Below are 25,539 nucleotides of genomic sequence, written 5' to 3' on the forward strand. Positions count from 1 at the left end.
TAGATGGTCATAGCAATTTTGTTCATAGTTGAGAATCTGATGGACTTCACTGACAGATGAGTAGAATCATAAAATCACATTGTTATTTCAATAGTCATGTGTTGCTTTTTCTATAGATGAGTTTTTTTAGACTTTGAAAATTTTTTCTAGGTATGAGATAGCACTACACTTAAATACCACAAAAGTTGCCATACAGTGTGTCTATTATTTTAGAATGACTTAAAGTTAATTTAGTTTTACACATTACTAAGCTCCTTGAGATAACTGGAACAGATCAAAATATTGTAAAAGAAGACAGGACCTACTAGTTTTAAAAAATAAAATGACATAGCTTTGTAATCAGGAACAGTTGGTTTGATGGACAGTTTTACTTTAAACATTAAATACTCTCTTAAAATAAATAAACTAATAAATTGATAAGCTAAATGTGCCACTTATAAATGAATTTATTTTTGAGGAAGGAGACATTACCTTGTAGAAGCAAGTGGCTTCAGATAATAATATCTATGAAAATAATCACAATAATGTGATTTAATGTAGGATTTGAAACACTTGCAAACTTGGATTGCATAAACCATATTTACCCTGACAGATAATAAAGTAAACTAACAATAATGTTGCACTCAGGTTATTTTAGTTACTAGATTGTATTTCTACTCTAGTGATAAAATGATCACTTAGAGTACTCTGTCAGATAACACAGGGGCCTTCCAAGATGTAATCAAAATCAATCTGAGTAGAATATTTTCACTCAAAGAGGTTTGAAATCTATGTTCAATAAGTTTAAATTTGTTTGTGACCTTAATCAAAGTAATTTTTCAGAAGTTCCCCCAAATTCCTACTTCCTTCTTTGTGCTACCAGGTCTTTTTGTATGTTGGAGAAACATTAGCCTAATGCAAATGGTGTAGATTTCTCTAATTTCTCACCTTTTCATAAGTGTTCTTTTCCTCTTATTCAGTGTTTGCAGTGCACATGTGAATACTGCACACACACACACAAATACACACATCTATATAACCTTTGACTCCTCAGCAGTAATATTGCAAAGAATTAAAACAGATGCTACATAATTGAATGTTTTACAAAGGGGGTTAGACCCAGTTTCACTGCATGGTGGTGGTGTGCACTTGGGCATCTTCTGGGCTCAGGTTCTTTACACATAAAATGGAGATAAGAGTATTTTTATCATTGTACTATTGTGAAATTAAAATGAGATAATATAAGTAAAAATCTTATTATTGGGCCAGCGATATAGTAAGAACAAATAATTGGTGTTTGTTATTTTTTTTACTATTTTTGCATTATATTAAATCACATGGATATATAATGAAACTTTTAATAGAGGCTATGAGAGTAAAGGCAAATAGATATAGAATATATTTGGGATTTGTTTGTTTTGTCTTTATAACCCTAAAATTATTTAAAAATTCAGATAATCTAAGTGATTGATTTTGAGATCAGATAGATTTATTGTAGTCCTTTTTTGGTGCTCTGTTTCCCAGTGTTTATTTCTTTCATTTTTTCTTTTATTTATTTATTTATTTATTTATTTATTTATTTATTTATTTATTTGGCACTGGGATTGAACCCAGGTGTGCTTTACCACTGAGCTCCATTCCCATTCTTTTTATTGTTTTATTTTGTTGTTGAGGGTCTTGCTGATGTTGCTAAACATCTCTCTAAGTTGCTGAGACTGTTCCAGAACTGTCAATCCTCCTGTTTCAGCCTCTTGAGTAACAGGGATTACAATCATGTGCCACTGAATCCGGCTCCACACTTTCATTTTGTAGATGCAGAAGTTAAGGCATTAAGACTGTGACACTTATTCTAGTTCATGGACCAAGCTTGAGAAGGAACAATACCAGAGCTCCAGTCTAACAAGGTGAACATTCCCTCTACCCCACATGGAAAACTATTAATGCAAAAGGGTCTTTAAAGATTTACCTAGAATAAAATAGGAAACTCAAAATTACAGACAAAGATATATTTATATTTTCATTTTAATGAGAGAAAAATCAAAGATTAAGTTAAACTTTTTTTTTTCCTAATATTATGAACAAATATCCTTAAAGTCAGGTCTTGAAGGGAAAGATGATAACTTTGAAAATTAAAATTGAGTGAGAACATTGCAGAAAGAAGAAAATTTTGACTATTCTTAAGGAAAAAGGAAAAAAATACAGTCAAGTATAGTTTTCTAAAGAAGATATTTAATGAAATGTCTTCTTTAACCCTCTCAATTAAAAGAGATAATGGATGCACCTAAATAAAATCCCATTGGGAAAAACTCCTTCAGTGCACTTCTTTCTTCCTTTCGTTGATTTTCTATGTAAACCCAAGAGCTCTTAATAAATATCTGACAGAAAGTTGGAAAAAGATTTCCTGAAATAAATACCAGATGAGTATAGTGCTTGCTTGAATTATGGCAGACGAGAAAGATGATGATATTCTACAAGATGAACTTTTCAGTGAGAAATCTGAAGTTCATCTCCATTGTGGAGATTTCCCTGGTGGATTGGACTGACTCTACTTCAGAGAGAGAATCAGTCCCTTAGGAGTCTACAAGAACACCCCAGAGTGGCACAGCATGTTCACAGACCCAAAAGCAAGAGGGCCAACCCACCATGGGCTAAGTACTACACAGCAAGGCTCCACGTTTGCTGCTCATTTAATCATTAATTTTTCTCTCTTTAGTTCCCCATAGATGTCTTTCCCCATCTCTAATATTGTACCACCATTACTCACCTTGAGCAAATGACATATATCATTCTTGACTGAAATAACTGACCGTGCCTCAGCTTTTCTCATCTCAAGCTCACGCCATGTTTTCACTGTCTTGGATTTTCTCAGTGAAATCACTTTTCCTTCCTCATGCTTTTGAGTCCTGGGGGAGGAAAAGCTAGAGATTCTTTTTAAGAGCTAAATGTTCAGATCTATCACAACACTTCAGTTCTCCATTGGGATCATCACCTATATCTTCAATTTCTCTTTCTTGTTTCCTTCCTTTTCCTAAAATCAAACAAACTCAGAATCCTTCCTTCAAATCTAAATCTCCCCTGAGTTCCCACCCAATTTGTCTATTCCCATGGTTAGGTTTCCTCAAAGAAGTACTCCATACCTGAATTCTTGGTGTCTGGTTTGGGAACCTCTGGGAGTTCAAAGACATCAGGAAGTCCCTTTCCCAACTATTCACCCTGTTCAATGCCAGATTTTCTATATATACTTCAATCAAAACAATGCATCACAACAGCTTGGATGATAAAGCAGACATAAGCATCCTGCTGTCTTCTGTGAAACCAAACCAAATATTAAAAAAAAAAAGGAGTCAATGAGTGCTCTCTTCTTGCTAAAATTATTTTTGTTTGGAAAAATAAACATTTAAAAAAACTATTTTACTTATTTTAATATATAGTGGAGTTAGCATGGTTATTTTAAAGTGAGTTTAATAAAAATAAAAACAGGTCTTGCTTCCTTAGCTTCAAGTTCTAGTATGCTAAATAATGGACGATAAAATCCAAAGCTCTTAGAGAGGTCCCAAATAATTTTAAATATGAAAATGAGTTTCATAATAAAAAGGTTTGAGAAGATAGGTCTGTGTTCCTACAGTTGCCTTTTCTCCACACTCTCCCCTCATTCTCTTATCTTGATCACAGAATTAGTCCCACTGGTATCCTTCCTCAGATATTAAAGAATCTCCCCCCGTCTTATCCGCCCTACATTCTCAGCAATGTGTAACAGTGTTCACCTCTGCTTTCTTCTTGGAATTTTTTCCCTTTTATGGCAATAAACTCCTCTGGTTTTCAAACAATGTTCCTGATTACCCCTTTCTTTCCCTTGGTTTGTATTCCCTGGGATAACTCACCCCCTGCTCCCAGCAGTCTCTGTCCTAAAAAATGTTTTTCTTATCTCTCAAAACCTTTTTTTCTAGATCAGAAGTCTTTCTCAAGGTGTCAAACAAAAAGCACAGCAGTTGCCAGCTGAATATTCTGCATCACAGTGTCGCTGGGTCTAAAACCACACTTAACAGCTTTCCCTCCAGTAGTTTGATTCATCTGATGCCTATGCCTCTTGTCGAAGCTCAGTTCAGTTAGAATTTTATATCTCTGGAATAACTTTTTATACTTCCCACCAGCACATCCAGTGAACCACGTGCTATTCCTCTGAGTCTCTCCAGTCTCTTCCCAGACACTGCCTGTTTGGCAGCTGGCATCCCAAGCCCAGGCTACATCAACAGTCACTTATCACCTTCTCCCAGTAGAAATTCATTTGCTCAGTTCACCCTATAGAGTCCTTCAGGTTTATCAATACAATCATTGATTTTAAGCTTTTTTGTGGAAAAAGTTTTTCACAAAAAAGTAATAATAATGTTTAGTTAGACTATGTCAGTGGATTTACATTGAAATCTTTTTTTAAAATTTTTTTTAGTTGTAGATGAACACAATATCTTTATTTGTTTGTTTGTTTATTTGTTTATTCATTTACTTATTTTTATGTGGTGCTGAGGATTGAACCAGTGTTCTACCACTGAGCTACAGCCCCCGCACCATACATTGAAATCTTGACAGAAGAAATGCCTGAAACTTCCTCTTGACAGTCAGTGTATGCACCTCAACAGAGGAAGGGAACCCCTGAGATGGGTACCCAAGAGATGCTTTTCCTAACTGTCCTCTGGTTCTCTTAGTATAGCCACAAGAACCTTAGAGTCAAACCCAAGAGCCTGGTGCCTATGAAAGAGATGCTGGCAATGCTGTCCTACTCGAAGTGGGCTGCAGACCCCAGGGGCCAGATCTTTTATCATATCACACTTTTATCCCAAGCCAGCCAGTGTTTCTAGACAAGACCCCACTCACCTTAAGCATGGCGTGTGTGTGTGTGTGTGTGTGTGTGTGTGTGTAAGTTTGATTGCTCACTTTCTGAAAACAGAGAAGACACTGGAAGATAGTAGTCACCATCATTCCAAATGCAGGCTTTCACTCCAATCTGAGACCACACTTATGTGCTCTCCCTGCTTAGTATCCCCAGGATAAATTTTTTTCTGCTTCAGTTTCTTCATTCATCTGCTCTCCAAGGGGTCGAGTGGATCTGAGTAAGGGCTTCTTACCTCATACTTCAATTCAATCCTCCTATTTTCAGCATTTTCTCCCCCTTTTTCCTCTAGCTTCTCAGGCCCTGGATGCTATTTACAATTTTTGAATCTTTATATAATTCTTTTTTTTATTTTTTATTTTTTAAATACATGACAACAGTGGAAAGCATTACAATTCTTATTACACATATAAACCACAATTTTTCATATCTCTGTATATAAAATATGTTGACACCCAATTCAAGTCTTCATACATGTACTTTGTATAATGATGTCCATCACATTCTACTATCCTTGCTATTCCCTGCCCCCTCCCTTTCCCTCCCACCCCTCTTCCCTATTGAGAATTCATCTGTTCCTCCCATGCTCCCCCTCCCTACAGCACTATGAGTCAACCTCCTTATATCAGAGAAAACATTCAGCATTTGTTTTCTTGGGATTGGCTAACTTCACTTGGCATTATCTCCTCCAACGCCATCCATTTACCTGCAAATGCCATGATTTTGTTCTTATTTAATGCTGAGTAAAATTCCATTGTGTATATATGCCACATTTTTTATATCCATTCATCCATTGAAGGACATATATTCTTTAAAACAAATCAACTTTCTTGTTGGTTTCCTCCTTTATACAAACATAGATTTCAGTTCTTATGATTTGATAAGTTGGTTATTGCAAATCTTATAAAATTAAAACATCTCCGATCTACTGTATCTCTCCTAACTTTTTTTCCCCTTTTCTTATGGGCAAATATCCATTTTATTTTCTTGCCCTCATTTCAAAAGATGTATTAGTTATCTATTGCTGTGTAGCAACTTACCCATCCCCATTCCACATATAGAGATTTTTGGTGATCAGATCCATAAATAATACTTTGTATAATAAAGATCAGAACAGCACATGTTTATTGTCTCAGAATCACTGTGGCTCAGGGGCCTGGGTGTAGCTTAGCTGGACTCACTGCTTCAAGAACTCTTTCAAGGCTGCAATCAAGATGCTGATGCTGACTAGGGTTGGGGTCTTATATGAAGGTGCAAAGGGGAAGCATTTGCTTCTATGTTTGCATAGTTGTTGGCAGGTTTCCGTTTCTTATGAGCTTTTGAATTGGGATCCTCAGTTCTTTAATGACTATTGACCAGGAGTCATCATCAATCCCTTACTACATGGTCTTCTCTATATAGCAGCTTGCTCAATCAAAGCCAGTAATGGAGAGAGAAAGAAAGCCACTGTTTTAGGCAATCTAATCACAGAAGTGAGTTGAGAGCTCATCACTTTTGTCATATTCTACTGGTTAAAAGAAAGTAGGAAATTGGTTACTGTGTAACCTCCACTCAAGGTGAGGGAATTCCACAGGAATGCAAATGCCAGGAGGCAGGTTGAGGGCTATCCTGGAGTGTGTTAACACAGGATGCCTAGGTGATTGACTCAATAATGACCTTCATCTTCCACAATCTGTGAATTATCTCAAATTGTCCTATTCAACCAGCAGCAATTGACATGATTCTTGAAGCATTTTATTCCTTTGGATTTGGAAATACCTCATCTCCCTGTAGTATTCATCCCCCTTTGTCATTTGCATCTGTATCACAGATTCCTTTTTTGGTTGGTTTTCTCTTTCTGTCTCTCAGAGGACTAAATGTTGGAGGGCTACAGGGCCCCACATTGAGTCCATTACTCTTCTGAAATTACACACTTCACCCGAGAAGTCTAGTCTCATGACTTTACATCGGTATATTGATGACTCTCAGATTTCTACTTCTAGCTCAAACTTTTCCCCTGAGCTCTAGGCCGTGCTCAATTGTCCTCTGCACTTGACCTCAAAGACATGTCAAATTTGACAACTTGATGTAGAATTCTTGATTTCTTTGTCTCTTTTCGCTTTGCCCCCAAACTCACTGTGTCCAAATTGGTCTTCATGTCAATAAGTGTCACTGCTTTTTCCTTAGTCACTCAGATGTACATCTAGGAGTTTTCCTTTATTGCTCTTTGTTGTCTTTACACTTTACCTAAAATTCTTACTCAGTGTACCCTGAGAGCTCCAACTTCAGATTACATCCATAACCCAACCACTCTCCCCTGTTCCCCTGCTCTGTCTCCCAGGCACTTTGGCCTCTTATCTGCCACTGACTGGCACACTTGCTCTTCTTCTATTGCACCAAGCTTGTTCTGCCTCAGTACTTTTATGTTGGCACCTCTGGCTACATGGGATTCTTACTCTTCTGATATTAATATGATATGCTCTTCTATGTCATTGCCATCTCTCCTTCAATATCACCTCTTCAGGAAACTTTCCCTGAACACCTTTTATAAAATAGCCTCCATCACTCCCTGTCCTCTGTGTTTTATGTTTCATGTGTGACCACTTGAAAATACTCCCTGTGATTACATGGTCAGTTGCTTACCCTCTGAGTATAGGCTTTATGGGGGAAACGTTCTGTGCCACTTAGTGCTGCATCCCTATAATCCAAAACAAAGCCCAGTATGTAGTAGTCGGTGTGCAGTAAGTGTCAAATGTATGAACAAAGTGTTGGATGGCATTTAACATGTGTAGTCAGCTTTCTCAAGTGACATCAAAGGCAGGAATCTAGTTTATTGTATATTACCACAGTATATGTGCATGTGTTGATTTTTCAGAAGTTGCCTTAACTAATAACAGCGACTGTGTTCATAAATTGTCAGGTAGTACTTTTCATCTGTGTTCTCAGAGCAATTCTTCTGTTCCTTCTACTCCTCTACTCCTTTTAGAATAGATGATCTTTAAGATGTCTGAGCATATTGCAAGGGGGTTTGAATCTTATCATAAACAGAATACATTCAAGGCCTTCTGAAAATGATATATCATGGCTTTGATTCAAAACATGACTTGTTCCTATATAAACTTTTACTGAGATCGTTATTACAGAGAATTGTAATAAAGTCCTGGAATCCTGGAATCCTGGCCTTGGTTTCCAACTTGAACAAAAATATGGGAGTCAAAGTAGTCCATTAAATAACACTGATATGACAATTAAAATTTTACAGATTAGTTTGGAGCACATATTTTTATATACAATTTTCCATAATAAATTAAGATGTCTGATTTCTAAACTGAAATTTCTTCAACAGTCACATAATTGGATTTAGGTCTTCGATGTCTCAACTAGAATTGATTTACTTTTCCATTCCTTTCTCCTTCTGTTTAGTCCCATCCCCATTCCATATGTAAAGTTTTTTTGGTAACCAGATCCACAAATAAAACTTGATTTAATAAAGTAGTCCTAGATAAATTTAGGCATTTTATTCTAGCGAGTAATTATTCTCATAGTACAATGACAAGCTACCTTTTCATTAAAAAGAAAAATTTAAGGGCAAAACTACCTATGATCACAATTGGATATGTGCAGCTTAAAAGTTGTATTTGGTAGATATTGTCTCTGAGTTAGTGGAAATGGAAAACTAGGAAAACGCTGACCATGCAAATCCAGGGAAAATTCAGGAGAAAAAAAAAAAAAGAACTAGAAAAAGGGAGCAGAAAAAGGAAATTGAGAAGACCTTGCAATGTACTGAAATACTGAGTTTTCCCAGTTAAGGGGTGGTGGGGGAAACCCAGTGACATAGAGAACTTCCAACACAAGCATTGTTTCCTGTTCATCTATGCTTCTTTTTGCCTTCATTTTTCTCTTTTTACCTAAAAGGCAATTAAATATTCATTACCATTAAATGAGAGATTGCTCTGATAATATGGTCAAGAAGAGAAAGTTTTTTTAATGGTTTCTCTGCCAAAGATTTTCAGTGAAAGTAATAAAAGAAGAATCTATAAAGGGGGAACTATGTAAGTTGAATGAAATATCCATTTCCAAATGTTATTGTGGCAGTATAAAATGATACTGTGTGCTCAAATACCTACAACTTTTCAAATATTTAAAATGGTATTTTTAGTATTACTTAGGGTGTTGTATAGGCAGTCTTATGGAACTTTTTAAGGTACAGAGTTTTGAAATTCTCAACTTCAATTTATGCATCTGTAACATAATAAAGTGCAAAATAATACCTCTGCCTCATAGGGTTATTGTGAAGATCAAATGACATAATGACATATAAAAGACTTAGCATGCTGCCTGGCATACAAGCCAAAACTAAAAAAGTGATAGCCAAAAACAAAGAAACTATTAACTGTAATAACTGGAATGTTTGGACCAACACTAGTACTTTTGAGAGTGGATGCAGGTGCTATTAGTAACAAAGCTTGGACCAAAAGTATGAACGAGAATGGTCCCTGAGCATACTGGAACATATGTTTTCCCTGGTCAATCTATTGACAAAACGAGCAATAAATGCTCTCTTTTTCAGAGCTCACATATGCACAAGGCAACCAGAACCTTGATTCAATAGTGTACCAATAACTCACCTGAATTTTTAAGAAGTCAAATTTATTAGAGCTGTGGATTCATCAAAGCTTTTGCTTACCAAAGTAAAGATCACTGATGATTTTTCAAATATGTGCAGAAGCTAACTTGATTTATATCCACTTTTCTTATAAATTAACAAATTTCCCAAGATTTTACTGTCTAATTAGAGATTAAAATGTACTCCAAGTGTTTTCAAATGCTTGCTTTTTCCCAAAAAAAATCCTTGCAGTTAAGGTGCTACAATTTCATAATGCCTATGACTTCCTATCAGAAATTAAAATGACACATAATGAGAACAAAACATGCTTTCACTTGAAATGCAATTAAACCAACTAGGAGAAACATTGCTTTTCTAGCTAAGATGAAAACAGCTGTGTTTATCAAAGCTGCTCTAATGGTATTAGAATTTCTCCTACAGAAACATTTGCTTTATTTAAGATATATGATTTTCTAAATTATAATTGACATTGTAGATAATGCTATTTTCATAACAATTTTTTTTCAGCCAAGTTGATTCTGTAGAGAATCCGTCTTGTTAAATAAAATTCATGGTGAGCTGCTTGATCATATGTTAATACAAAGTTTATAAAGAATTTCAGTTCATTCCATTTAATGGTACTGGGGAACCCAAGGCCTTGTGCATGCTAGGCAAGTGCTTTACCATTGAACTACATTTCTAGCCCTCAAGAAGAGTTGTTTTAAAATGTTCATATGTGGAAGATCTCTACTAAAAATGTCACTTCATGACTGGAAATGACATTCATAATTATGCTAAAATTTTAATTCCAAAACATCTTACAAAAGAAATAATTTCTGCATAAATTTGTCTAAATTTTCCTAAAAGGCAAAATTGGCAAATAATTATCATAGCATAGGAAAAAAACACATTTCTGTAAGTGGCTATTTTGTTCCCATTTTCGTGTGTATGTTGTCACATTTTGTAGATACAACCTATGCCTTAATTTACTATTTATTTGCTGATGCTTCTTCAAAACCTTAAAAAAAGAAAATGTTTCAATTTCCACATTTAACATTCTTTCTTGATCTTTCATAAGGTAGGTTCATGGCATTTGGAAAAATAACAAATTTTACTTGGATATGTATAAATGCATATATATAAACAATAGAAGAAATACACAAATTTCCTGAGATGGTAATGTTTGAAGATGTCATTACGAACATCAACACACAAAAAGAGCCATAGTCATTAAGAGATTGATCCTGAAAATATAATCCAAAACCCCTCTGTTTGGAAACAGCATGTAATCAGGAAGTGATGCTAGAAATTTAGGTATAATAAAACTGATTCAAATAAGTTATTATAGCTACAAAAGACCTCTAACTCTTAAATGCGCATCAGGTTTGCTTTGAGCAACTAGCTAAATATTTTTATGAATTTATTTTAGCCAATTTGATTTGAATAATTAACTCTTATTTTCCTCATTTGAAAGAATTACTGATCAGTTATTTTAGGATCAGGTAGAAGTTAGGGCAATCTCTTTTGAATTGATACTGTCTAATTGCCATTAAAATTCTTTGCTTTATTCCACAAATAATTACCTTTGAACGGGAGTCTTGCTATGTTGTCCAGTCTGTTTTGAACTCCTGGGCTCAAATGATCCTCCTGCCTCAGCTTCCTGAGTTGCTGGGAATACAGGTGTGAATCATTATTCCTGGCCCCAAAATAGTTCTGTGTAATTTAGCAATTACAAAGAGAAAACTATTAATATCTATCAAAATTGAACAGTGTTAATTAACTACACCTAGAAAATGAACTCATTCATTATTCACACTGAAGATTTCAAAAAGCTACCTGGTAAAAGCACTATTTCTAGTACCAAGTAAGAAAAAAAGTTCCAGTAACATACAGCCTGCCCTCAAAGAATTTATCACATATTCATTTGCAATTAATATGTATTGTTCATTAAGAAATAAGATTGGCAGCCATTATGAAGTCAAGCAACAATAAGTGCTGGCGAGGATGTGGGGAAAAGGGTACACTTGTACATTGCTGGTGGAACTGCAAACTGGTGCGGCCAATATGGAAAGCAGTATGGAGATTCCTAGGAAAGCTGGGAATGGAACCACCATTTGACCCAGCTATCGCCCTTCTCGGTCTATTCCCTGAGGACCTTAAAAGAGCATACTATAGGGATACTGCCACATCAATGATCATGGCAGCACAATTCACAATAGCTAGACTTTGGAAACAACCCAGATGCCCTTCAATAGATGAATGGATTAAAAAACTGTGGCATTTATACACAATGGAGTATTACGCAGCACTAAAAAATGACAAAATCATGGATTTTGCAGGGAAATGGATGGCATTAGAGCAGATTATGCTAAGTGAAGCTAGCCAATCCTTAAAAAACAAATGCCAAATGTCTTCTTTGATATAAAGAGAGCAACTAAGATCAGAACAGGGAAGAAGAGCATGAGGAAAAGATTAACATTAAACAGAGATGAGTGGGGGGAGAGAAAGGGAGAGAGAAGGGAAACTATGGAAATGGAAGGAGACCCTCATTGTTACACAAAATTACATATAAGAGTTTGTGAGGGGAAAGGGGAAAAAAAAAAAACAAGGGAGAGAATTAAAACAACAGCAGATGGGGTAGAGAGGGAAGATGAGAGGGAAGGGGAGGGGGGATAGTAGGGGATAGGAAAGGTAGCAGAATACAACAGTCACTAATATGGTATTATGTAAAAATGTGGATGTGTAACCGATGTGATTCTGCAACTTGTATTTGGGGTAAAAAATGGGAGTTCATAACCCACTTGAATCAAATGTATGGAAGATGATATGTCATGAGCTGTGTAATGTTTTGAACAACCAATAAAAAATAAATAAATAAATTTAAAAAAAAAAGAAATCAGATAGGGACATATTCACAATACAATCAGGCATGGAAGAAAGGTTAATTCAAAGAGCCAATTTAAAAATACTGATTACTTTTGTACTCTGAATGGTTTTTACAAAAAAAGTATGAAAATAAAATTGTAATTCTGTATTTTCTGTCAGTGTTTGTGAGAAAACAAATGTCATCCTCACCTAAAAGTGAATAGTGTATTAACCAGCCATATAAGCCTTACCCAGAAACGTCTGTAGATGCTTTGCAACCTTCCCCCCACCTACACACACACAAACACACACACACACACACACACACACACACACTATGGAAACAAGGGGATGTTCTCCTCAGTGAGAATCAAAGTATGATATAAATCATTCAGGGTAGCTAAGATAAAAACCATGACTTGAAAGTAAAAACAAGAAACAATAAAAACAGCTAATCACAGACCAGGTTGTTTTAGGATCAGGCAGAAGTCAAAAGTCAATTTGAGCAAACTCTTAATAGGTGAACTTGTCTGCAGTTATAGTGTATTCCTGCAACTTAGAACTATAGACTTCTTTAAATAGGAATGAGTCTTGGAGGCTCAGTAAGGAAGAAAAAAAGAGGGAAGAATGGGGTGGAGAATGGAAAGAAAAGGAATGAAAGCAAAGGAAAGAGAGAAGAAAGAAAAGAAGGAAATAACAATTGCAAAATTAGTTAAGGGTTTTGTACTGTACTATTTGAAGTGTAGGGCTCTGATGCTTAAGTTTTATTAGTTTCACCATTTTTCCCACTTAGATCATAGATATCTTTAAGACATAGAAGGTCTGATTAAAGGCAGAAACTTTTAGAATAGTTGTTCTATCACTACAGAAAGGAGATGTGTGGAAATACTTAAGCATAGAACATTAATGGCTTTTGTTGATAATCTGAGGTTCTATCTATGGAAACATTGATATCTGATTATATAGACAATTTAATCAATGCATGGACCCATGTGTATAGTTTATATCTCAATTTTAATATTTCCTTCAGAACTGGGGCTCAATTTATCAAAATTGGACTCACTGAATTCTTTTATTATCCATTTTACTTTGTGTACATGGGTAGAGTCTGTGGGCTGTGTTAAAGCATATTACATTATTGAACACTCTGAGTTTACTCCAGGATTTGAAAATTTTAGATGACTTTGATTTCTTGGGCTTATTTAATATATAACACAACTTTATTGCAAAACATGTGTAATCCAGTGTGACTTTAGGGAGATGTTTTATGTTTTGTGAGGTTGAGTAAAGGAGATAAATTCACCTGCTCCTTGTAACATAATCAATCTTGTTGAGAGGAACCTTTTGCTAAACTGCATAGTAATCATTTCATTCCAGCTGATATGGTGGACTTAAAACATTTAACTCTCTACTTCTGTCTCTTAAGAAGTTCTGTTTGGGTTATTTGTGGGTATCCACAATAAAAACTTATGTCCTAGAGCAAAATAGCAACAGTTCAACACATCACTTTTTCAAGCCAAAATTTTTGCTGCTTCAGGACCATGGACCTTCCTTAGGAACATTGACACATTTCCCTAATGGATCCTTAGGCTGTGATATATTTTTAAGATGAATTGTTATTATTTATAGAAAAGTTCTTTATTTCTCTCATGAATTTGTACTAAATTTTATATAGCATTTATCTCCATGGCAGGTGTTTTATCTTGCTGATTATTTTGGCAAAAAACAAATACCCAAAATATCCCTGAGAAAAATAGAAATAAACACTAACCCTCCAAAAATAGAACAAAGCCACACTCTTCGGGTCCTCCTTGGACTGTGGACAAGGCTTATAAACCTCCTTGAATTCCTTTGATGTCTGTATCGCTGATATTCCGAGGAAGGGTTAGAGACAAAATGATCTACATTGTAGAGGAGCTGGGAGTTCCGAATCAGTTTTAATCTTCTGTGGTCTTTCAAAATTTCCAACTTCTTTCCCTACTTGCCTGGGTTTATTCTTTGAAAAAATAAGGATTTTATGGCCAAACTGGGTAAAACACAGTGATGGAGGACTTTCAGATCCTAGAAGTCTCTTTGAGGTGACCTTGTCTATTGTTTAGCTCCTCATTGATTGGAGTCTGCCTAGATCAATAGAGCTAGTAAGTAGCAGAGCAGAGATAGTTGCAACTGATTCCAAACTTTCTTCCTCTTTGTTATTTTTCTCTCCTGAAAACCTAGATATCAGAGTCATTATAAAAGTTAAAATGCTTGTATAACTTCATTAGCCTACTACTCCTGTGTAACAAATGACCCAATCCAATTCAGTCTTAGCATGTGAAAAACAGTATCATGCAGCCATACACTCACAGTCCTGTAGGTTGGAATTCTAGGAACAGCATAATTGGGTCCTCTGCTTATGATCTCACAAGGCTGAAATTATAAATTGACTAGATTGTGCCGCAATCTGGAGCCTGGGGACCTCTTCCAAACTCTTTCAGGTTGCTGGTGGGATTTTGTTCCTTATGGTTGTAGCACTGAGGCCCCTGTTTTCTAGTTATCTATCAGCTGTGGATAACTCTGGGCTTTTAGAGACCACCAGAAGGTCTTAGGCATGTAGCTCTTTCACTTAAAGGCAGCTACTTCTTTACATCTAGCAGAACTCCTCTTTTCCAGAAAGATCCACCCTCTTGTTCATGATTCATCTGAATGGATCGGATTCACCCAGTTTAATCTTTGTCTTGAATAGTTCAAAATTCACTAATTGACCTAATCATATGGGTGGTATCCCACAATATAATAGTTCTCATCCTGGTGTTTATACCAGGAAACAGAAATCTTATGGATCACTTCAAAATTCTACTTACCAAATTGGTGGTACAGTTGTCCCTTGGTATTTAGGGGGATTTGGTTTCAGGACCCCATGGCTATCAAAACTGCAGATTCTTAAGTTTCTTATATAAAATGGTGTGGTATTTACATATAACCTACACACATACTCCAGTGTACTTAACATTATCTCTAAATATAATATCTAACATGATGTAAATAAGTGTTATTCTGTATTGTTTATGGAATAATGACAAGCAATAAAAATACAAAACAGCTGTGGACATGTTCATTACAAATACATGTGTTTTTTCCAAATATTTTTGATCAGCTGTTGGTTGACTCTGTGGCTGAGGAAACTGCATATACTGAGAGCTGACTATATTCTACTAATTTTTCTTTTCACCTCCCTTTCCCATCTGCTTCCTCGCATTGGGTAAGGTCAGAGTGTCTGGTCTGCCAAAAATACAGAAAGGAATGACAAGAGGAGATGAATTAAAAGCAATGAAGCGAAAACTTTGAATTCATATCCATAAAATATTCCATTTTTATTGGCTTATTGTTCTTTGTAGCATAAGTGCCATTGTCTTGGGATCATTCAGAATTCTCTATTAATTATAATAGCAAAAAATTATATATTCTTTTTGGCATACAATTCCTTTCTGTAAAGTTGGCCTGGATTTAGGAATATTGGGGCAACCTGTGCTGATTGTCAGGTGTAGCAGCAGCTGCTGGAAGTCAGGGAATGGCATTAACCAAAAGACGTGCCATTTTCTCAGTGACAACTGTAGGCTGGACACTTTACTTTCATGTGTTTATTTGATCCTCAACAATGACCTGCTACACTAGATATTATAATCCCAACTCACAGATGATGAAACAGCAGTGAAGTGGCTGAGTCAGAATTCAGAGCTCAGCCTGATTCATTGGCACTGTCTTGAGTACAGTCTTGTCTTTGTCAGGTTTTAGTCCAGGCCTGTGGCAAAGACAATGACCCTCTGAGGCCCATAGGAGATTTGGGCAGAGACCTGGATGGTAGATGGGCCACAGGGTTCTAGGTACCCTTTAGAGATAGAGGCTATCTCAAGCAATCAAAAAATATCAACTATATGAAGGAACTCTTCTTCGAGAGTTACAATTGCATGTTTCAAAAATCAAGATCAAGGCTACATGTAATAAAGTTAATTTTATTTATGGAGGAATTTACGAATAAAGGCTTACTAGAATGTTTCAATACCTAATTATGATTATTCATGAGTAATAGGTGTTATTGTTATAACAGTTTTTTTATGATGAGGAAATAAGTCATAGAGTGCTAAACAAAGGGGTAATATAGATTTTAGTAAATGCAAATGAGGTGGTAGAAATCACTAGCCTTTTTCTAGAACCCTGCAAAATGTAACTTAGGTTGAACAAATCAATTAAAATGTAGCTCATACAGCTGCAGAACTTGGAAAAGTTGGAGTTACATCACGAATGCCTAGTTTCAGTTAGAGTAAAAAGTTAAATTTGGAAACTGTTGCCTGAAACACTATGAAATTGAATTAAATGTGAATTGTGAATCTTTACATAGTTTGTTCATTATAATACACACATGTTGGGTGTGTCCTTTAAGGAGATAGAGATGATTCCTTGAGGCATCATTACTGTCTAACAGGGAGACAGTCTGGAAAACATATAATTACAACAACACAGGTGCTAAACCGAAGATATGTAAGGAAAGCATACTCAGCAAAAATTTGTTCTGTTTGGGAACATCAGGAAAAAAAAATAGAAGAGGTGAGTTTTTAGTTGGTTCTAGAAGAAAGTGTAGCTCTACCAGGCAGAAAAGGGAAGAAAATTCTAGGTAGAGGTCAAACAGAGAGGAAGTTAGGTAAGAGAATATATACTTTGATGGGCAGGGTATAACAAATGCATAGGGAAGGTAGATTAAAAAGAGGCTGATTATTCATGCAGCAGGAAGATTGGGAGGGATCTGCCTGTCCTTTGTAGTGACATTTCAACTTTATAGCATCAGGAATCCAATGGAGACATTATGAGAAGGAATGACAATATAATAACTTGTATTTAAGAAGACTAACTCTGGTGGCAAGAGGAAGAATAGCTGCATATGAAGACTGAAACTGTAATAGTAAAATGAGAACTTAACAAATCCAGTCAAAGAATGATAAAGAGGACCCACACAAGGAAAGAATCAGAGGGGTGAGAGTAAAAACTGCTTCAGAGGTGAATGTGCTGACATTGGGTCACCGAGTGGTTGGATTGAGGGAAGGAAAAGAAGATGGAAAAACAAAAATGAAGGATAACACCTAGTTTGTGATTTTGAGCTGAGCTGAACTTTTAGTTTTGGTGACAGGGTTGGGAATTAATCAACTCTATTGGGGACATGTTTAATTTGAGGGAGTTACAAATAAAGGCTTGGAGTTTAGACAAAATTTAGAGCAGTAGATACTCATTTGTGAATTATCCACATTTGAGTTAGTGGCAGTGAATGTTAGCTCAATTGAAAGAATTTTCCAGGTCTGGATATAACTGCTTTATGGGATCCCAGAGACTTCAGTAAACCTGCGACCAAAGATCAGTCACAAACACTAATCCAAACATACCCTTAGACAGTCATTTGAATATCTCTGGCCCAGGACCACTCCCAGAATTTCTCTGGACCCCAGTGAATTCCATAAACTTTATAAAGACCCCAGCAGAGACCAGAGCTCCCTGCTCCATTTAAATTAGGTGGTGGTTTCCATCTTGTACCTATGGGGAAGCATTGGAACAAACCCAGTCTCTATGATTAAGCAGCAAAGACGATATTTTCCATAAGAATGTAATCTTCTGCATGGTTGGTCACCAGTTATTTTTTGGACATTCATTTGGTTTCTGTCAAGTTAGCTAATTATCCTGCTAAGTCATCTTTAAAAGATAGCTTGCCTTTCATAAGTTGTTAATACTTGTGAAATTCTTTTCCCAAATGAATGAGAATTGAAAGACACACATATTTTTTTAACACACATGCACACGATTTCTCTAACATATAGCTTGTTGAAAGTTGGTTTGTTGCAGAGCATAAAGCTGACTTCTAGGCCTCGGTCCAGGGGTGGAGATGGCTGAAACATTCCACTGAGAACTTCACTCTTGGCTCTCAGCTTGAAACTAAACATTCCTAGTCAAGTTAGATATATGAAGCATTGGGCTCTATCATGAGGAGGAACTGAACAAAAGGAGGGCAGTTTTCATAAGGATTTAGCAAGGAAGTTACAAAGATTAATGTGGGAAAGAAGAGGAAAAATATTGTGTTATTATTGCATAACTGGGCCAGGTACAGAATATTGTGGGTCAACATTTCATCCCATGCAGCCCAGCTATCATGATGACATTATGAAGTAATTTCCTATATACTATAATCTGTTTTGGAAATGCTTTTTACCAGGTGTCTCTTATGGAACAAACAGAGAAAAGAGTTGACCTGCTAAATTACTCTCACTGTTCAAATATTTGACATATTAATTCATCACTCATGACATTTAATTTATATTTTAGCATCATTAGAAATGTGATAGGATTGAATATTTTCACAATAATGAAGAAAGTGTGTTTGAAAGGAATTAAGATGGTAACCTTGCACAGGATCATGTGGGCTGTCTGTTGAAAGCTATTGAAGCATCTGATCTCTCCTGATATAGTAAGTGCTCACAGAATCTGAGCCCCAAGTGTGTATGAAGAAATCCCTTTATATGTCCTGTATGAGTATGGATGATGAGAAGACAGCAAAATATTAAAGGAATTAAGTCTGAACTCCAAGTGAGTTCTGAGGTGGCTCTGAGTGTAGCTCAGTGCTTATATGAGGACTTAGCATTGGTCTGTGGAGTGAAAAATAATCTTATAGAGAGAAGAACTTTATATCATGCCTAGGATAAGAAGAAATTTTTACCCTGTTAACAATGCCATCTTTGGAGTTTTATGTCTATTATCACAGCTAGAACTTCCTTGCTAAAACTCAGCTGCCTTTTGGCTTACTCTGACCCCTCAAAAAGAATCCAAGGGAGGAAATGAAGCCAAAAAATGTAATCTTCAGGTGAAACTTGAAGAGGCAATTTAAGAGAAAAATGAAATTTTTGCAGGTTTCTGGTGGCACACACCTGTAACCCCAGCAACTCTGGAGGCTGAGGCAGGAGGATCACAAGTTCATCCTCAGCCTCAGCAATTTAGCAAGACCTTGCCTCAAAATAAAAAATAGAAAGGACTGGAATGTAGCTCAGTGGTGTAGCATTTCTGGGTTTGCTCCCCAATAAGAGAGAGAGAGAGAACGAACAGAAGAGAGAACAAAACATTTCCTTGACATTTTATCATTGTATGAATGTTACTGCATCAATCCTTAGAGAAACCTTTGAGAGACTGTAACTATGAGTAAAAAAAAGCATGTATATTCAGGTACTGGGAATCCAGGGGTGCTCTATCACTGAGCTGCATCCCCAGCTTCTTTTAAGATCTCCCTAAATTGCTGAGGCTGGCTTTAAACTTGTGATCCTCCTGCCTCATCCTCCCAAGTTTCTGGGAATACAGGTAGACACCACCATGTCTGGCTGAAATTTTTATTTTGTATAATCATTCTTCAAAAGGCATAAATATACTTTGTATACAACCAGAGATATGAAAAAAATGTTCTCTATATGTGGAATAAGAATTGTAATACATTCCACTGTCATATATAAATTTAAAAAATAATTAGAAAAAATGCTTATTTTAACAAAAGTTACCTCAAAATGTCATGCCTGGTATTACAGTCATAACTATCATTTAAAAATCTAATCAAATAAACCTACATACACAATACATACATATACACATTTTAATCTTAATGCTTATGAAAATGGAAGATTAAAAAAAAAACAGTTTTGAAAGGTGATGTAAAGCTTTCCCAAGAAAACAACATTATTTTCGACCTGAACGATAAGTGGCATTTGGCAAAGTGTGGGAATTGTGGGAAAATTCAGGCAAGGGAAACACCAGGTGTAAGGGCAGTGAGGAGGGGAAGAATGGCAGGCTTTTCAGGTAGGTTACAAGGAGGCTTCTATGTATAAAGCACAGAGAGACAAGGCTGGAGTTAGGCACAGCTTAGGTCTGCAAGGGCCTTGGATATAGTTCTGGGAAGCACAGAGTGAATAGGTTTGATTTGCATTTCAAATACTCCTCTGACCTCTGAATGTGGAAAATAATTGGAAGAAGCCATAGTCCAAGTAGAAAGTTCTACCAACAGTCAAAGCAAAGAAAGGATGGACGAAGGCTTGGATTTGGGTAGAATTTAGTGAAGAAGGATAAAACTGGAGATGGGTTTGCTGAAGAAAAGGAGGTAGCAAAATGATTATCAGAGTAGGTTACCAGTAGTAGATGGATAAAAAAAATGGTAATATCAGAACTGGGATTTTTATATTCATTCTATTCTATTTAAATTCATTCTAACCAAAAGTATTTAGTGGTTAGTAGATGCAAAGTACAGTGCTAGAAATTCTAATGGATAACAGTGAGAAAAGTGGATTATAGGATATATAATATCTGCCTTATGTATGCTCACATTCAGATACAATATTTCCAATAGAATGAGTAAAGATAACTACATAACCCTCTACACACACACACACACACACACACACACACACACATACACATACATACAAACATACAAACATATACATAGGGGAATATATCTATGTATTTTATGTATATATAAATTTGAGATTTTTCCTTCAAATATATATCTGAAATAAGGTTGTTCTGCAAGGCTATCAAGGGAGATAAAAATAAATAACCAGTGTGGTCAGGAAGAATAACTGAAAAGGTGAGTGGGAAGGTATTATAAGAAATTAAGATATTTTCAAAACCTATTGGCCTAAATATCTATCTTATTACAAAAGAGATTTATGATATGAATCAATTTGCCAAATAGTGCTCCCCCAAAAAAGAAATAAAACTGAAATTAAGAATTAGTAATTGACTGTATTATCTATATTTTAATTTACGATATCAATCATGAAGTTCAATCATGAGTAATCTTTTCATTAATAATGACAAAGATAACAGAAATCATTGGTATATAATAAACATTAAAATCACACAAGCAGAAAAGCATAAACATAGATTTCTTTTAAATATTGTTTGGTATTTGGATTCTAAACTCACCATTCTGTTATGAAATTGACTCTCTCCACAGCAGACAAAGTAGAGTTAATTAGTAATTTTTGTTGTTTGCTAAAAGTAATAGATCATACCATTACTAGTTTTGCCAGGGCATTTAGCTGGTCAGAAACACTTTGCTTAACACATTTAACTTGCAGGTTGATTCTCAGAGTCTAAACATACAGAACAAGTACTAATCTGTGAATTACTAAGGCTCTTTTCATTTATTTTTTCTCCCTTACAGGATAGTCAATTCAGTTTTTCCTTTTTGCAGGGTGTGGTACTGGGAGCCCAGGGGTGCTCTACCACTGAGCTACATTCCCAGCCCCTTTTAAGATGGGGTCTCCCTAAGTTGCAGATGCTGGCCTTGAACTTGCAATCCTGCTGCCTCTTGCCTCCTGCCTCCTGAGTCCCTAGGATTACAAGTGTGCACCACTCCACCAGTGCTCCATTCAGTTTCATGTCTATTCCTTGTGATTGTTTGTTAATGTCTCCTACTGGCAGTGATAGTACTAGCTAATCTCTAAGATAGTACTAGCTAATCTCTAAGATAGTATTAGCTAATCTTTAAGATAGTGTATAATCATCCTGTAGCCTTACTACACTACAGTTCTTGCAGATGATAGAATATGCTTGAAATTTGTAGAGGTGAATTCATCTTGAAGCTAATGAAACTCCAAGGCCTCTCATTTATAAGGGCTCTAGCATTTTCTTGTACCTGAATTTGTATAATTTGTTGCTACGGTTTGAAACCAAGACTGTTCATGTGCTAAGAGTGTGGCATTGGACTGATTAGGCTAGGGAGCCTAAATTTGTATTTCTAATGTTGTACTCATTGCCTTTTAAAAGGTCCCTCAAATTTTATGAGCTCCAGAAAACCTACACAGTTCTGCTTTTTATAACATATTGTAATACTTAGTTTGTTTTTATGTCTTTCTCATAATTTTTAGCTTCATGATAAAAGGAGTAATATTTTATTTCTGTTTCGGCACTGTCCGCCTTTTCATTCCATAAATGCTTGTTAAACAAATGAATCATATTCATTTGGTGGTTGTTTCAGTTGGTGTTGACTCTGGTGAGATTTTCTTTGCCTTCATGCATCTTCATTAATATCAACTTTGTCACAAAGTTATTTAAAAAGTTACTTCATTTAAAAAAGTTGTTAACTATTTGCAGAATTCTAAGTTAAATTCTCATTACTGTAAATATGCATAATATTTTTCAAGAATGCACTCTATGTTCACTTAATAATCTTCTTTTGTATGATTTTTTTTCTGTTTTAAAATTTTTGTTGGAGTAGTCCCAAAAGGGAATTACCGAAAGAGTATATTCAACCAGCTTTATAGATTGTAAGAGTACTTCTAAAAGTGAAGCCAAGCCAAAGAAATGTAATGGTACATGATTGCACTTCTTTTAAGCTGTCATTTATATAAGATCTACATTTTGCCTTTCTTCTCAAGGTGCTTATTTATAATCTGCTTCTTTTTTTTCAGATGACATATGTTGACAGGTTGACATGTTAGTCAAGAGCTGATATGTCTTATATGATACAAGTTCTAAGAGCTGAACAATACCCAACAAATTAATAAAATTAAACCATGAAGATATGTTGTTATTTCTACATTATACAATCGTGGTTCATATTTTACATTTTTTAAAAGCAAAAAAATTCTTCTTCCTTTCTCTGTCCCTCTGTCCTATCAGTTCCAGGGCTTTGTGAAAATGCCAAATAAATTCATTTGCCACTTACTGACCACAGAGATGGATAATTTAAGGACAATTTTAAACTCTAGGTAAATCTCACAAATATTTTAACTATCAAATAAATTGACTTTAATTTGGTTATCCTTTTGCTGGTTGTAAATATGTAATAAAATCAATTCCTGAGAACTTAACATGAAATAAGTATTCTTTAGAATAAAGACATATTTAAACAATGTAATAGTAGAAAAAAAATTGGACTTTTCTGTGAATTTCCTGGCAATTCAGCTGCAATTGACCACCAAAATAGACTCCAGAATCTGGGCATAGTTCTAGGAAGCAGCCCTGTCATTCAACTGCCAGTTTACTGTCTTCTTTACAGTTCCTTCAACAATTAAGATTGTAATATTTGCCTTTCCGCCCCTCTTTCTGCCACATCAAACCAATGAAAAATAACTATTGAACATTAATTTATATACACTTTCCTTTATTCATATTCATTCATACCCCAGTCCTAAAATTTCTATAGGAATACTGGTGGGTGCCGTATTTTATTTTAAAGGTACTGAAATATCAGTTTTCTTTTGCACGATCATTTCTGCTTAGGTTTGGAAGATTGTCAATTATCTTTAGGTTCATTCAGATAGAAAATTATCACAAAATTATACACTTTTCCATTATGCTCATGTAAAAATTACTATTAAATGAGAATTAATAAGCTCTTTGGAAGTAAAATATCTAGACCCCTCCTCCCAAAATCACTGAATTATATTATTTTCATAGAGATGGGTTTTACTACTAGCTTTCTATTTTATGTGGGAAAATCTTAAGTTTATTTGCTTTTAGTTTCAAAATACATTTAAGTCCTTAAATTCCAAAATAATATGTTTGATAACATGTGGCTGGTGTACACCAAACCCTTAAACTGTGTCACATCCTTGAGATAAAGTATCTTTGAAAGGACTTCTATGTTCTGAATTTTGTTGTCCCTTCTTGCTGAGCAGTGGCCCCTCCTGGGAAAGCAGAGTTATTTCACCCAATATTCAGAGTCCACCTTACATTGGACTCTGTGGAATATTACAGTACCATTGACGCATATCCATAATGTATTCTTTGGTTCTGCTGTTTTTGTGGCAAAGTGAAATTTGTATTTGGTGTTTGTTGGAAAGCTGTCAGAGGATATCAAATGTTTTAAAAGTAAAGAACCATGGCAATATTGCTATGATCTTTTTAATAATTAAGCCCACCCCAACAGAGTTTGGTTCTTATTCTAATGCAAAGTAGAGTAGAATAAAATTACTCTTATTTTAAGACAATTTTAAAATGAACTTTTTGCCTCTCTCCCTTCCCACCTACATATCAAGGAGGCACCGGTATTTCACCTCTACTTATAAGGTGGCAATTAGAGAATCCAGAGAAGGCTGTAGGTAGGCAATGGTTCAGTTAGCATTAATCCCAGAGAAGGAAAAACAGGAGCAAGCCCCTTTGAAAGTGGAATAGTAGATGTTGAGCACGGATTGTTCATGTTTCCCACTTCCTTTTCATCACAGCGCCAGAGTAGGTCACTGTCAATGAACAGTCTAAGACAGTCTTAGTCACAGCGGTGGTGTAGCGTTCAATATTTTCTTTACGTGGAGACTTGTTCTGGATCATTCCCCCAGTGAGGATTACTATGGTCTTTAGGTATTGCCCTTTTCAGGGGAGTGCCAATGCTTTCTGGGTTTTAAGCTCTTCAGAATTCTCCACCAGAGGGAGGACAAGGGAACTAGTAGGTTTCACGTGCAGTTCTGAGAAAAGTTTGAACCTGAGAAAACTAGCACTGATGAATTAAGGATCCCCTAATCTATCTATTCCTTCTACCGCTCCTTTCTTGCTCTCCTACACAGCGGAACGAACTCACTCCCGGCTATTGTAGTCATTTAAATTATTGTCGATTGTGCTTTGAGTCGTAGCTTATCAAATTTTTTAAAAAATTAAATTGTAGTAAGCATTACAGCTTATGACACCCCTTTTAGAAAAAGCCAGATTTTTTCCTGTTTGTTTTGTATTTGAGGAAAAAGTGAAGATGAAAATTTTAACACACCCATTTTTAAGTACACGAAGGCAGAACGTTCTCAAGTTGCAGATACGAAGTGCAGACAGATCGTCCTTGTGGTTCCTGGAGCCCTTCCGGTCTTACCTTAAACTCCCTTGCTCAAAGAGTTTACCTTTGCCCTACGCAAGAGGGAAGCTTCATTAATATGAAAAAAGGAATAAACTCTGAACTTTTCTGGAAAAATACCAAACGTTTTCAGCCCTTACAAGGGCTGCAGAACCTTCATTTAGGGAACAGGTGTCAGAGTTGCAAACTTTTTCCTCCAACATCTTCCTTCACTTTAAAGCGATCGGACCAGCTCGGAGGCCACTGCTCGTCCGCGGAGGAAGGCGAGGAACGAGAGTCCCAGGGCCCATCTTTGAACTTCCCGGGCCCTTCGGCTTGGCTCCAGTAGCCGCGGTGGCGGTCGCAGATCCGTGCAGCTTCCAGCGACCCCTGTCGGGGGTTCCCGGC

At 35.9% G+C, this 25,539-nt stretch overlaps 1 protein-coding gene across 6 annotated transcripts in view; it reads left to right on the top strand.

Annotated features, from left to right (window-relative positions):
* Nrg1 (neuregulin 1) overlaps positions 1–25,539 on the top strand; it is a 990,069-nt gene that overhangs the window by 754,893 nt on the left and 209,637 nt on the right. The gene's annotated exons all lie outside the window — the stretch shown is intronic.

The sequence above is a fragment of the Marmota marmota genome, unplaced genomic scaffold, assembly GCF_001458135.2.
Source record: "Marmota marmota marmota unplaced genomic scaffold, marMar, whole genome shotgun sequence".
Classification (NCBI taxonomy): domain Eukaryota; kingdom Metazoa; phylum Chordata; class Mammalia; order Rodentia; family Sciuridae; genus Marmota; species Marmota marmota.